This window comes from Nilaparvata lugens, chromosome 1, assembly GCF_014356525.2.
Source record: "Nilaparvata lugens isolate BPH chromosome 1, ASM1435652v1, whole genome shotgun sequence".
Taxonomy (NCBI): domain Eukaryota; kingdom Metazoa; phylum Arthropoda; class Insecta; order Hemiptera; family Delphacidae; genus Nilaparvata; species Nilaparvata lugens.
The window spans coordinates 44508250-44521744 of NC_052504.1; positions in this window are offsets into that span (position 1 = coordinate 44508250).

Genomic DNA, 13495 nt, shown 5'->3' on the forward strand with positions numbered 1-13495 from the left:
CCGTTTAGCCAGACGTTTAGTCTGGACCCCCGACTGGATTTTTCTAACATATGATAAAAATGCTCAAATGAAAAATGCAGGCGAGCGAAGCGAGCCTGCTGATCTCATCCTTGGACGATCCAGTCGAGGGGTCCAGGCTAGACGGATATGGCGAGCGAAGCGAGCCTGACGGCTAGTCACGTCATATTTTTAATTGACAATAATTATAATAGACGTCATTCAAATATTAAAATGAAATTTCAGCTTCCAACATCTCAATCGATTAAAAAGCCATATCTTTGAATAATTTAGAAATTGTGTCCTTGAACAATTTAGAATTTTTATTACGGGTACTCTCAGGCAGTTTATCAGGTAATAAATCAGATGAATTATGCCCATCTGGTAAACTGCAAAGAATGTAAGACCGAATCTAAAGTGATGTCCATTGTTGAAGTACTAACACTACAGTTATTGTAGGAGATATCTTCACTGACATTGGAATTCGAAGAAGTGGATATATTAGGTATTGTAAAAGGGTTGTTGCGAAATTGTCACTGAATGCATCATTCTCAATCCCAAATCTGAAATATTGTTCTCTGTAGAGATAGTTGCACAACTGAACAGATATACTTGCACAGAAGTGTCACTCCCAATAAGTACAAATAAATCTTGTTCATTTGTTACTAGTTGCAAGGAATGTAACACTGAATCTGGAGTAATTTCCATTGTAGACTTAGGCTACTAACAGAAGAGTTGCTATTGGGAATAACTTAACGGTCATTAAAGTTCGAGAAAGTAAAAATACTATATATAGATGTTGCAGAAGTTAAAATATGTCCAAATGAATCATTTTCGTATGGTAGGGGAAAGACATGTACCTTGGGCAGTTTTTCAAAAATATTTTTTTCTAGGCACTGTAATAACTGAGATGTTTTCTCATCAACTGGACTCTACTTCAAACCATCTACTTTCACAATGAATTTTCTTTTCTCCCTTACCTACAATGATAAGCTTTTTATAGGGGTTTCTTCAAAAAGAGTTTTCCTGCCCAAGGTACAATAATAGCATGTATTGTACCTTGAGCAGCATGAATTGTACCTTGAGCACCTACCTATGTTGTCTCAGGTGACTAGTAAAATGACTGGAAAAAGTATGAAATTATACACACAAATTCAGTTTCATCTGAAATTTTATTGTCAGTAGAATATAGCATAAGTTTTATACAAAACATTGCAAAATTTGGGTGGCAATAACATTTGCTCTAGTCCAGACTGAAAATAATATAGTAACTTCCATTTCATAACTTCTGTAACATTGACCACCATAGGAACATTATTTTATACAAGTCTTAGATGAAGTAACTGGAATGAATTAGCCAACATAGTTACTCATGAAAAAATATAAAAATAAGTTTTTAAAATCCGCAAAGCACAAAATGAAAAAAAAATCAATGGAAAATGGAATAAACAGAAAAGCCACTTGGTTGAATAACTTGAGATGTATTCAAAATCAGTAGAGATTGAATGCAGCAAAAGAAATATTGAACTGGACTCCACTTCGCCTGTGAACTTTAGGCTGGGGCAGAATTCTTATTATATCTTCGACCCTCACTTCACTCGGCAAACATCATCAATGTTAGGCCATCTGAACATTAATTGTTTCTTTCTTAGAAATTTTATGGTCACTTGATCACAACTGGCTTCAAGAACTTGACCAACATAGAACTTGGAATAATTTTGGGTATAAAAAGAAACGAAAACCCATTTGTCAACATTGGTTGCAGGGCTAGTGAAATCCCACTTTCCTACAATCCATTCCTCAGATATTTCATCATCTTCTTGTTCTTTCAACATTTCAGATGCTAGATCATCCAAATTTTCATTTTCCTCTTCATCAGCAGATTTCCAGTTTTCACTTTCATCTTCAGAATTGTCTTTCTTACCTGATTCCTGCTTGCAAATCTTTCTGAAATTCAGCTTTTTAGCAAGCTGATTTTTTAGAATTTCTCTGTGAACTTCTGTGGACGTTTTCTTGCTTCAACAACCCATTGTAAATCCTCTTTTTCTGGTGTTTCTGTGATCACTCTGGATTTCCCAAGTCTTCCTCGTCTTTTTGTTGCATTTTGTTGTGCAGGTGCTCTGGGTAAAAGGCGAACTTCAAGTGAGCTGACAGGAACATGAGGGCTGTGGTGAACTTGGCTGTGGAACGCGATCAGGATTCACACACGCTGAATTTTCATGTTGATTGGTAGCAGTCACATTTTTTGATTGTTAGTGTCAGTTATCTGTATCTTAGGAGATGAAAAAATGATGTGATTTTCGTCAAAGAGATCAGTAGGAGTTGTGGAGAGAAAGTCATCAGAATAAACATTTGGATCATGTGGAAAAACTCCTCCCTTTGAAGCCAGCAATAATGTTTGTTGGTGTGAAAGCTCTTGGATAAGATTTTCCTAGAAGAGTAGAGAACTCATAAATGCTTATTGGCTTCCCTGGGTTGTTTGCCATCCACAAGGAACACTCTTGATGATAGTAGGTTTTTAGTGGTCCAAACACCCCTTTATCAAGTGGCTGTAGCTTATGACTTTTGTGGGGTGGTAATGTGAATATCACAATACCATTTTTCCTAGAAAACTTAATCGCCTCCAAAGATAGATGACTGTCATGGTTATCAAGGATGATCAAAACAGGTTGCTCTTTGGATGGACGAACATGTTTCTTAAAATGTTCACGGTGGGTTAGAAAAATGTGTGTATCCAGAAGTGTTTGCAACCCCTGTGGATCCTGGAGGAGCACCATGTAGCATGAATATTCCTTGAAGTTGACTTGTGGAAAGATGAGAAGTGGTGGAATTGAGCTTCCAATAAGCCTGTGCTGAAGCCTGTCTCGTCCAAATTAAAAAAAAACGATCTGGTGAGAACTTATATTTGTTGAACAATTTTTGTAGAAAGTTTCAACAATTGGCCTGTTGAAGCACATGGCTCTTCCAATAGAAGTTGCTTGGGGATTTCTCAAAGAAAGTTTTTTACAGTGATGAATGAAGAAGTCCTGAACCCATTGCTTTCCAGCTTTAGAATTTTTCTGCCAAGATTCAGGAAATTTTTACCAACTTCTTCCAGTTCATCAATCACATTGTCGAACCTCACTACCTATCTACTAAAAAAATGGTTTCTGATCAATGGTATCTGAAACCAATATTTTATTCAGTTATGAATATCTCCCTGTAGGCATTGTATGAAACTTGTGTGTTCTGGACGTTCTCATTGAACATTTCATGCAATTTCTGAATGTTTAACGAATCTAGCAGATATATTTCCATAGAGGCAGATACGCTGTAATGGGATTTACAACTTTGCAAAGATTTGATATTTTTGTGAATTGCATCTTCTGAAAGTTTATGAGGTCGATATGAATGACTTCCCCAGAAATCTCTTCTAAGAGTCCCTGTTGCAAGCATGGTTTGTGAAATTTGAACTTGTTTGAGGGTTATGCCATATAATGAAATTAAAGCCTTGTGTCAAATAGGTAACTCACAATTTTTTATCTCTGATAATTCTTATTTAATATAATTATGAATAATCATTGAAGCCAGTGTTCTGAGCTCTAGGCCTATGTCTAGCACTTTTGGATGAAGTGATTAACCCCCCCTCCACAAATAGAAGTTTTGTGCATTTTAGTCGTTCATCTCCTTCAATTCTCTGATTATGTTTTTTTGTTCTTCCTCACTCACATGTGAAAAGCATTTTAGTCTCTACTTACACTTCCCACAAATATCTTGGTGAGCATCGGCCGGCTCTTTGGTGTTGCCTTATTCACATAGATCTTCATGCCATCTGCAAGATGGACCCAACTAATTAGTTTGTACCAATCAATTCTAATTAACATCACCTAACCTACCTAACCTTAACCTCTTCTTCGGCTTAACTTGGTAGTTTGTAGAATTCTCTCCAACATCTTCCAGTTCATCAATCATATTGTCAAACTTCACAATCTATCTACTAAAAAATTAGTGTCTGATCAATGGTATCCAAAACCAATGTTATATTAAGTTATGAATATCTCCCTGTTGGCATTGTATGAAACTTGTGTGTTCTGGACCTTCTCATTGAACATTTTTTGCAATTTCGAAATGTTCAACGAATCTGACAGATATATTTTCTTAGAGGCAGATAAGCTGTAATGGGATGTACGACTTTGCAAAGATTTGATATTTTTGTGAATTGCATCTTCTGAAAGTTTATGAGGTCGATATGAATGACTTTCTCAGCCATCTCTTCCAAGAGTCCCTGTTGTAATAATGGTTTGTAAAGTTTGAACTTGTCTGAAGGTTATGCCATGATATGAAATTAAAGCCTTGTAGCAAATAGGTAACTCACAAGTTCTTATCTTCGGAAACATGTGTTTTAACCAGCTGTTATATTCGGGTTTATTAATAAAACACAAAGTTACACACACTAAGTAGTAATTTATTGATGCACTGCATGACATAACAACTCCAAAACCGACCTCGTAATTTTCTGTATCGATCACTGTCGATATACCAACCAACATACTATCAATATTACATTATCGATTTATGTATATAAACTAAATACTATGACATCTCCCTTTTTTACAAAAAAAAAAAATAATTCAAATATTTCACAAAACATAATCTTTCAAATACTTGGGTTAACAATCCTAGCTCCTTCCCAAACAGCACCTGGTAATGGATTCTTATTTTTGAAAGCCTGATTGCCTCTCTCAGCTAGGAGCCCGACTACTCCTGCTAGATTCGAGAAATATACCTGTTCCGTTCTAAGGATATGGTCACACAAATGTACAGGCACATATCTAACATCATCGATTACTGATGGTTGTAGTAAAGAGATGGCAACGGCCGTTTATGGCAACGGCGATTGTTCACTGTTACATCAGATATAAGTTTCAGAAACGATTCAGTATTTTCATCAAAAATGTGTAGATCAGAAAGTTTGGCTTTTTCAATTGTTTTATTGTTCTTGTACAGTTCATATTCAAAGTGGGCGAGAGCCACGCAATAGATTTGGAATTTGGTCACGGCAGGATTTATAAAACCGGTAAATTTTGGATCACCTGTCACTGTTTTGAAGCAGTAAGCAGTTGAGAAGCCTACGGCACGGGTTGAAGCAGGAATGGACTGATCAAGCTTCGCCATAGCTGGGTCTGGCTGAGCTGTATACACGTCACCCTAAGTTGAGAATGTACCACTGAATTTTGAATTGGCTGCAGTCTCCATCTGCTCAACCACTTCAGCATTCTTCTTCTGTAGAAACACTTCTCCCCTTTGCTTTTGATGAACCTTCTTTGCAGGGTTCTTGATATTATGTTGATAGTCGATGCCAGTGAATGTTGGTTTGGCAGTGTATTCCTTCACCCGCTGCACTCTGGCAGTCGTTTCCCCGATAGGATCATAAGTATCAGGGTTGATGGGGGGATTGCGCCCTTGGGACTGGGCTGGTACGTATTGTTTTTTAGGTTGTTGGTTGTGCGACATTGGAACTTCCAATATGTGATACACGATATCAAAAATAGGTACCGTAAAACGGGGTGAATAGAAACAATTTTCAACTTTGGTTTAAAATTTTGCATATTTGTAGTTGTTCTAGGTACACAATTTTTCGTCCAAATACAGGTCTCTGTTAGACCTATTTATATATGGTATTTAAATTTTGTCAATCTTGTTTTGTATTAAAAAAAACATGGTGTTTCTATTCACCCCACAAATGGGGGTGAATAGAAGCAGTCTTTCAATTTCATGTTTGTTTCTATTGAAATGTATTGAGGGTGAATGGAAACAGTCTAATATGTTTTTTTATTTTTGGTAATTTATTTCTTAACATAATGATTTATTTGAACACATAAACAAAATAAATTGCATAAACTGTACCGTAACTGTACTGTAAGAAAAGAAATTGGAATAGGTTGACAATCACCATATTTAACAAGATTAAATTATGATTAATAAATGGTGAAGTCAGACAGGTCATCTTTGAAAAATATCATGTCTTTGAATTGAGCACTTGAGCAAGATACTGGAGAGGATAGTTTCAGGATGATGTCGTTACTGGAGACAAGAGATTGTTCATCAGTTATGGTGAACTTGTTAGTTTGTGGAACTCTTTTCAAAAATTTTCCAATGAAACCATCATTTTCAAGGCCAGCAACCTTGCATATATAACATCTAAAAGATGTTTTACCATACACTTTGAACAAAAGGTAGTCATCTTCATCGATGACAAGGTTTTCATCTGAGGCCCTGTCACTTTCTTCTGGATCACAGGAATCTGTAGATTCACTATCCTGTGCTGAAATGTCATCTTCATCTTCTGATGATATTTATCCATTTCCTTTCGGCTTTTCTTTGACTGAACCTGTTTGGTACCTGAGGTGCCTGGATTTTGGCCAGTAGAATCTGAAGTTTGGGGATTCTCATCATCCTCAACAAAGTCCTGAACACCAATACTTTTGCCAGGTATCACATTAACTTTTGACCTTTTTTTCCTTATCTTGGGAGTCTGATCATGTCTCAGACTCTGAAGGAGCTCTTGGAAACTCTTGTCAACAGCTTCAGTGTCCTTCTGAATGTCTTCTGGATTCTGGTTTTCCTCTTCATCAATGATTTTTGGAAGCATAGACAGCACTTTGTTCCTATTTAGAGGCACTAGTCCACACTTTTTGAAACCGGCGATCACATTTTCTCCCTTCAATGAATCACACAACTTTTTCAATAATGTTGGAAATTTGTCCTTAGGGACAGTTGCTTCTGCACGTCCTGGGCCCTTTTTCCACTCCTCAAGAATCTGTCGCCATGTTGATTCCAATGGACGAAAAAATGCTACATCCAGAGGTTGTGTGAGGTGGGTGGAGTTAGCTGGGAGAAAAATAAAACTGATATCATTGTCCTTGCACAACTTGACAGATTCCATTGATAAGTGGAAAGACAAATTGTCCCCAATCAGAATTGTTCGTCCTGTTTTCTTTTTTAGGAATGGAAGAGCAGCTGTCAGAACCCAATTTTCAAAGCAAAAGGAATCAAACCAGCCAGACTTGGTTCGATTGTACCTTGCGTTTTTTGGCCCATCCTCTGTCCAGCCTTGGTACACGTGAATTGCCTTGTATACAGTGTAAGGGGGTAAAATAGTGCCATCAGCAGCAGCTGCAAACATCACAGATGTAGATGCCTTTGATGAGTTTATTATTCTTTCAGGATATTCTGTCCCTCTACGAACAATGACCTTTCGTTTACCAGGGTCATCACTCAGGTTTGTTTCATCATAGTTTACAATGTTAGATGAAGGCACATCCTTTAATTAATTTGTCAGTTCATCAAAATAGTTGTTAATTGTTTCTGGTGTCACACCAGCCCTTGATCATTTAATATTTTGACACATCATCACAGCCAGTTGATCCTTATGACGTTTCAAAAATGTTTCAACAAAGTCACGGCCAGGGAGGTTATCTTCAAACCTCTTAACTTGTTTCCTTCTTCGATCTAAGAAATCTTTCACAAGGAGTCGTAGAGTTGTAGTGTCAATAGGATAGCCCCATTCGCCACATATCTTCAGCCTATCAACAGACAGTTGTTCTTCTTCAACAGATAAAGCTGTCTGACCACCATGTTTCTTCATATTGGGACCTCTTTTCAAATGTCGATATAAAACACTGAAATGCAAACCATGTTTCTCAGCAGACGTCCGAAGGCTTATTCCACTCTGTATGTCAGAAAGTGCATTTTTAATTGTTTTTGGATCGTGCTTCTTGTAGGTCCCTCCAGTCACCGGTTTGTACTTCCTTGGCATTTTACAGGATCCTGAAACAAAAAAAAAACAAAAACAAAAACAACTGTGTCAGTTAAGTACCTAACATAAGAATATAACACATAGTATGTATTTTATATAGTATGAGTGTGATTTAGTATGAGATATTTCATGTGGGGTGAATAGAAACACTAAAAAGAAATGTTTCTATTCACCCCACAAATTCTGAAAATCTAACCTAAAAAATATAAATAATTTTTGAAATAATATAGTTAGAGTTATAGCTTAAAGTAAGCCTTAATCTTTTATATGGATGTTCAAACTATGTTTTGTACACCTATTTACTTTTAAGAATAGTACAGAATCTGACTTACCTGGAAAGATCAAAGTAGATAAAAAATTGCAACAATCATATGGTAACAATCAAGAAGGCAAACAAATGGGAACCAGTGCTGCCAACCAAACAAAACATTATTTCCCTTTTAGCGTAAGTGTAGCAACCTAACAAAAAGTAATAGTTACCACTATTTGACCATAGTTATGTAGGATAGAGGTTATATTTACAGAAATGAAGTTTTGTTTCTATTCACCCCGTTTTACGGTATGTTACGGATAGTTATGTCACCAACCATATTACATTATCAATATATGTATATAAACTAAATATCATGACACCAGCGAGGAAAACCGGGAAAAACGTGAAAAATATGGGAAATGTACGGAAATTTTCTGAGCCTGACTCATTGGACACTGTATAAGGATTAGGTTAAAATTTTGTTAATAACTTTGGTCTAAACGTGGCTTAAGTCAACTTGCTAACGCTCATTCAATAAATTTAATTGAATTGAAAATAACTGAATAATAGTTACAGAACAGAGTTAAAACGAATATATAATAATAACAACAACAATGTTATTATTATATTTAATTCTATTAATATAATATTATACCATATTAATTATATTTTTATTGTTTTAATTGTCATAATAATAATAATATAATAATATTTGTACTATTAATAAAAACAATGCTATTATTATTAGTACAAAGCTATCCTAAAGTTATAAAATCAAAATAATTTGTTATTATGAAAATTAAAACAATAATAATAGAATAAATAGACTCATATAATACAACATCTCCATCTTCTTCGCCTGCACAAGAGCAGTGAGCCCACCACTGACATGTGCAACGCTGAATCCAACCTTCAGAAGACTGTGAATAAAGCTGGCCACAGTACAGACATTCATCAGATGCTTCCCATGATGATGATGATGATGATGGACTATTCAGTTTACGCTTAGTACTGGTTTTCATCGATTTAGCTTTATTTTTATCTTGCTTGCCCTTAGCACTGGCATTTTTTACTGCAGCTCTCTTTTTATCTTGCTTGCTCTCAACATGGACTTGCAAGTTGTCACTTTCTTTGTTGTAAGATTTTTTATTGTTTAGTCAAATTCTGCTTGGCTTTTGCATTCTTTTCATTTTCTCTCTCCACCTTAAAATTAAACTCTTCTTGCAGCTCATTCTTTTTGGAGACTCGCTTAAAACCGCAGTCTTATCATGCTTCTTATCCATGCAGATATTTTTCTCGGGCCACTCCTGTGTTCTGGATGGACATGTTAAGTCATCGGTCCTGGCTGCCTAAGAAGCAGTCGTTAGGTCATGTCAGAGGCCCTGAAATTTATCAGTTGCCACCTGAAAACTCTGACACCAGACCTGAGCCAGCCAGGTCACATGTATTATCATTATTATTACCATGCTTCCTGCTTTCCTTTCTAAAATGAAGGCCACTGCATGATGGAATGGGAAGAATGTCGTCTGGAGTTGGGCATTTAGTGTGAGTCATCTTATTTTTATTAGCTGGAGTGGTGTTCACAGGGAGTGCAGAAGATTGGAAGTTTGAGACTGATGACACAGTTTGAAGTGGATCAGGAACCTTACCAGTCATGGTATTGGTGACAGTGGAGGATTTGGTTGAGTCTGGAACAGATGCTGGTTGCGGAGTTGTAGAGGCAGATCTGGATATGTCAGTGGTAGAAGCTTGTTGAGACATGGCAGACGCAGAGTCAAAGCTGCTTTGAGGAAGGCGTTTCCATATAATTTGACAATCCGATAAAGTAAAACAACTCAGCCTGGATTCGATCTGAGCCAGCACGAAACTTCCTGGTCATAGAAAACACTTCGAGGTTTCATGAAACTCACATTCAGTGGCTGCAAGCGATGGGTGCAGTTGGGTGGAAATCTTAACAAAATCAGCTCCATTCCACAAACTTTTTGTACCATGTAAAGAAAATTTCAGTTTGCATCCAACCACTTGGATGGAAAGCAGTTGATGCCACAGGTGGGCAATCATTCAAGAGTTGGTCATTAGTGTGAGTTCCTGGAAAGATAAACAAATGAGGCTTATAGGAACCAGCAGCATTGAAACACACTTCAATGGTAACTGTGTTGCCTCTTTCAGCCAATGATAGCACACCAACTTGCTTTCTACCCTTGAGTGAAAGTATTTTCGACCTATGTTTGGGAACAACAGTAATGCCAGTTTTATCACAGTTGAATATTCTATCAGCAGTTAACTTATGGGTATCCACAATGCAAGTTAGTAGAGTGAAAAAAATTGTAACATTAGGTTTGTTAACAGCTGCTGCCCTAGCTGCACTGGTGGGCTCTGGTTTCCTGAGAGAAAGCTGGTGATGTCTAGCCTTGAAACTAATCAACCAGTCTTTTCCAGCCACTTGGTTTTTTTTATTGAAGGAATGATTTTTCCCCAGCTTTTCTGTCCATTGAAATGCAAGTTTTCTCAAATCATAAGAGGTGAGTCCAAACAGTCTTTCCTCCATTTTAAACAAATAATCAATCAATTGATTTTCTTCCTCTGCAGTGAAAACCGTTGTTATTGGACCAAGATTCCTAACTAAGATAGGATTTCTATTTTGTGTATAAATTGTACCACTTGGGCCTATTGTCAAAAGATCAATTTTTCACCATGTTCCCTAGTCTGTTTCACACGACGTTCTAACGTTGATTGCGGCAATTGAAAAGAGTCTGCTGCTTTTTTATATCCCATTTCACCCCTCATAACAGCATCTTTAGCGGTTTTCATTGATTCAGGGTTCCATTCCCCTCGATTGGTCTTCTTCTTGTATGTCCGAACCATCTTACAGGTTGTCCTAACCTGAAAAAAGTAAATATAATATTAGGGAAACATTGATCCAGTGCACTTTAGTAAGCGGCCTGTGAAACTATCAATTGAATTTTAATATCAAATTGATCAGCTTATTCAATTGATTCATTAATAATCTGTAGTTAGACTTGGCCTATTATTTTTTCATGTTATGTTATGCTTCAGTTTTTTGTTAACCTATTGTTAGGATGCAGTGACAATTGCTACTTTTTCTGATGACACTGCAATACTGGCAGAAGGGGAAACAGTACAAGAAGCAGCCACAAAACTAAAGAATGCTAGCAAAAAATTCAGTGACTGAACCAAAAAATTGAGAATTCGATTGAATGAGATGAAGTCCATTCATATCAACTTCACAAACAAAAAAATCACTGATCCAATTCGAATAAATCTAAATGGGAATGTAGTACCACACAACAACACAGCAAAATACCTTGGAATGACTCTTGATGCCAAGTTGAAATGGAAAGAGCATATCAAGATGAAAAGGAGCGAGCTGGGACTCAAATACAGTAAAATCTATTGGCTGTTAGGCCGACAATCACATCTCTCATTGGACAACAAAATATTGATTCACAAACAAATCCTAAAACCTGTCTGGACATATGGAATTCAGCTATGGGGCTGCTCTAGAACATCTAACATCAATCGGGAGGTAATTTATACCATATTAATTATATTTTTATTGTTTTAATTGTCATAATAATAATAATATAATAATATTTGTACTATTAATAAAAACAATGCTATTATTATTAGTACAAAGCTATCCTAAAGTTATAAAATCAAAATAATTTGTTATTATGAAAATTAAAACAATAATAATAGAATAAATAGACTCATATAATACAACATCTCCATCTTCTTCGCCTGCACAAGAGCAGTGAGCCCACCACTGACATGTGCAACGCTGAATCCAACCTTCAGAAGACTGTGAATAAAGCTGGCCACAGTACAGACATTCATCAGATGCTTCCCATGATGATGATGATGGACTATTCAGTTTACGCTTAGTACTGGTTTTCATCGATTTAGCTTTATTTTTATCTTGCTTGCCCTTAGCACTGGCATTTTTTACTGCAGCTCTCTTTTTATCTTGCTTGCTCTCAACACGGACTTGCAAGTTGTCACTTTCTTTGTTGTAAGATTTTTTATTGTTTAGTCAAATTCTGCTTGGCTTTTGCATTCTTTTCATTTTCTCTCTCCATCTTCAAATTAAACTCTTCTTGCAGCTCATTCTTTTTGGAGACTCGCTTAAAACCGCAGTCTTACCATGCTTCTTATCCATGCAGATATTTTTCTCGGGCCACTCCTGTGTTCTGGATGGACATGTTAAGTCATCGGTCCTGGCTGCCTAAGAAGCAGTCGTTAGGTCATGTCAGAGGCCCTGAAATTTATCAGTTGCCACCTGAAAACTCTGACACCAGACCTGAGCCAGCCAGGTCACATGTATTATCATTATTATTACCATGCTTCCTGCTTTCCTTTCTAAAATGAAGGCCACTGCATGATGGAATGGGAAGAATGTCGTCTGGAGTTGGGCATTTAGTGTGAGTCATCTTATTTTTATTAGCTGGAGTGGTGTTCACAGGGAGTGCAGAAGATTGGAAGTTTGAGACTGATGACACAGTTTGAAGTGGATCAGGAACCATACCAGTCATGGTATTGGTGACAGTGGAGGATTTGGTTGAGTCTGGAACAGATGCTGGTTGCGGAGTTGTAGAGGCAGATCTGGATATGTCAGTGGTAGAAGCTTGTTGAGACATGGCAGACGCAGAGTCAAAGCTGCTTTGAGGAAGGCGTTTCCATATAATTTGACAATCCGATAAAGTAAAACAACTCAGCCTGGATTCGATCTGAGCCAGCACGAAACTTCCTGGTCATAGAAAACACTTCGAGGTTTCATGAAACTCACATTCAGTGGCTGCAAGCGATGGGTGCAGTTGGGTGGAAATCTTAACAAAATCAGCTCCATTCCACAAACTTTTTGTACCATGTAAAGAAAATTTCAGTTTGCATCCAACCACTTGGATGGAAAGCAGTTGATGCCACAGGTGGGCAATCATTCAAGAGTTGGTCATTAGTGTGAGTTCCTGGAAAGATAAACAAATGAGGCTTATAGGAACCAGCAGCATTGAAACACACTTCAATGGTAACTGTGTTGCCTCTTTCAGCCAATGATAGCACACCAACTTGCTTTCTACCCTTGAGTGAAAGTATTTTCGACCTATGTTTGGGAACAACAGTAATGCCAGTTTTATCACAGTTGAATATTCTATCAGCAGTTAACTTATGGGTATCCACAATGCAAGTTAGTAGAGTGAAAAAAATTGTAACATTAGGTTTGTTAACAGCTGCTGCCCTAGCTGCACTGGTGGGCTCTGGTTTCCTGAGAGAAAGCTGGTGATGTCTAGCCTTGAAACTAATCAACCAGTCTTTTCCAGCCACTTGGTTTTTTTTATTGAAGGAATGATTTTTCCCCAGCTTTTCTGTCCATTGAAATGCAAGTTTTCTCAAATCATAAGAGGTGAGTCCAAACAGTCTTTCCTCCATTT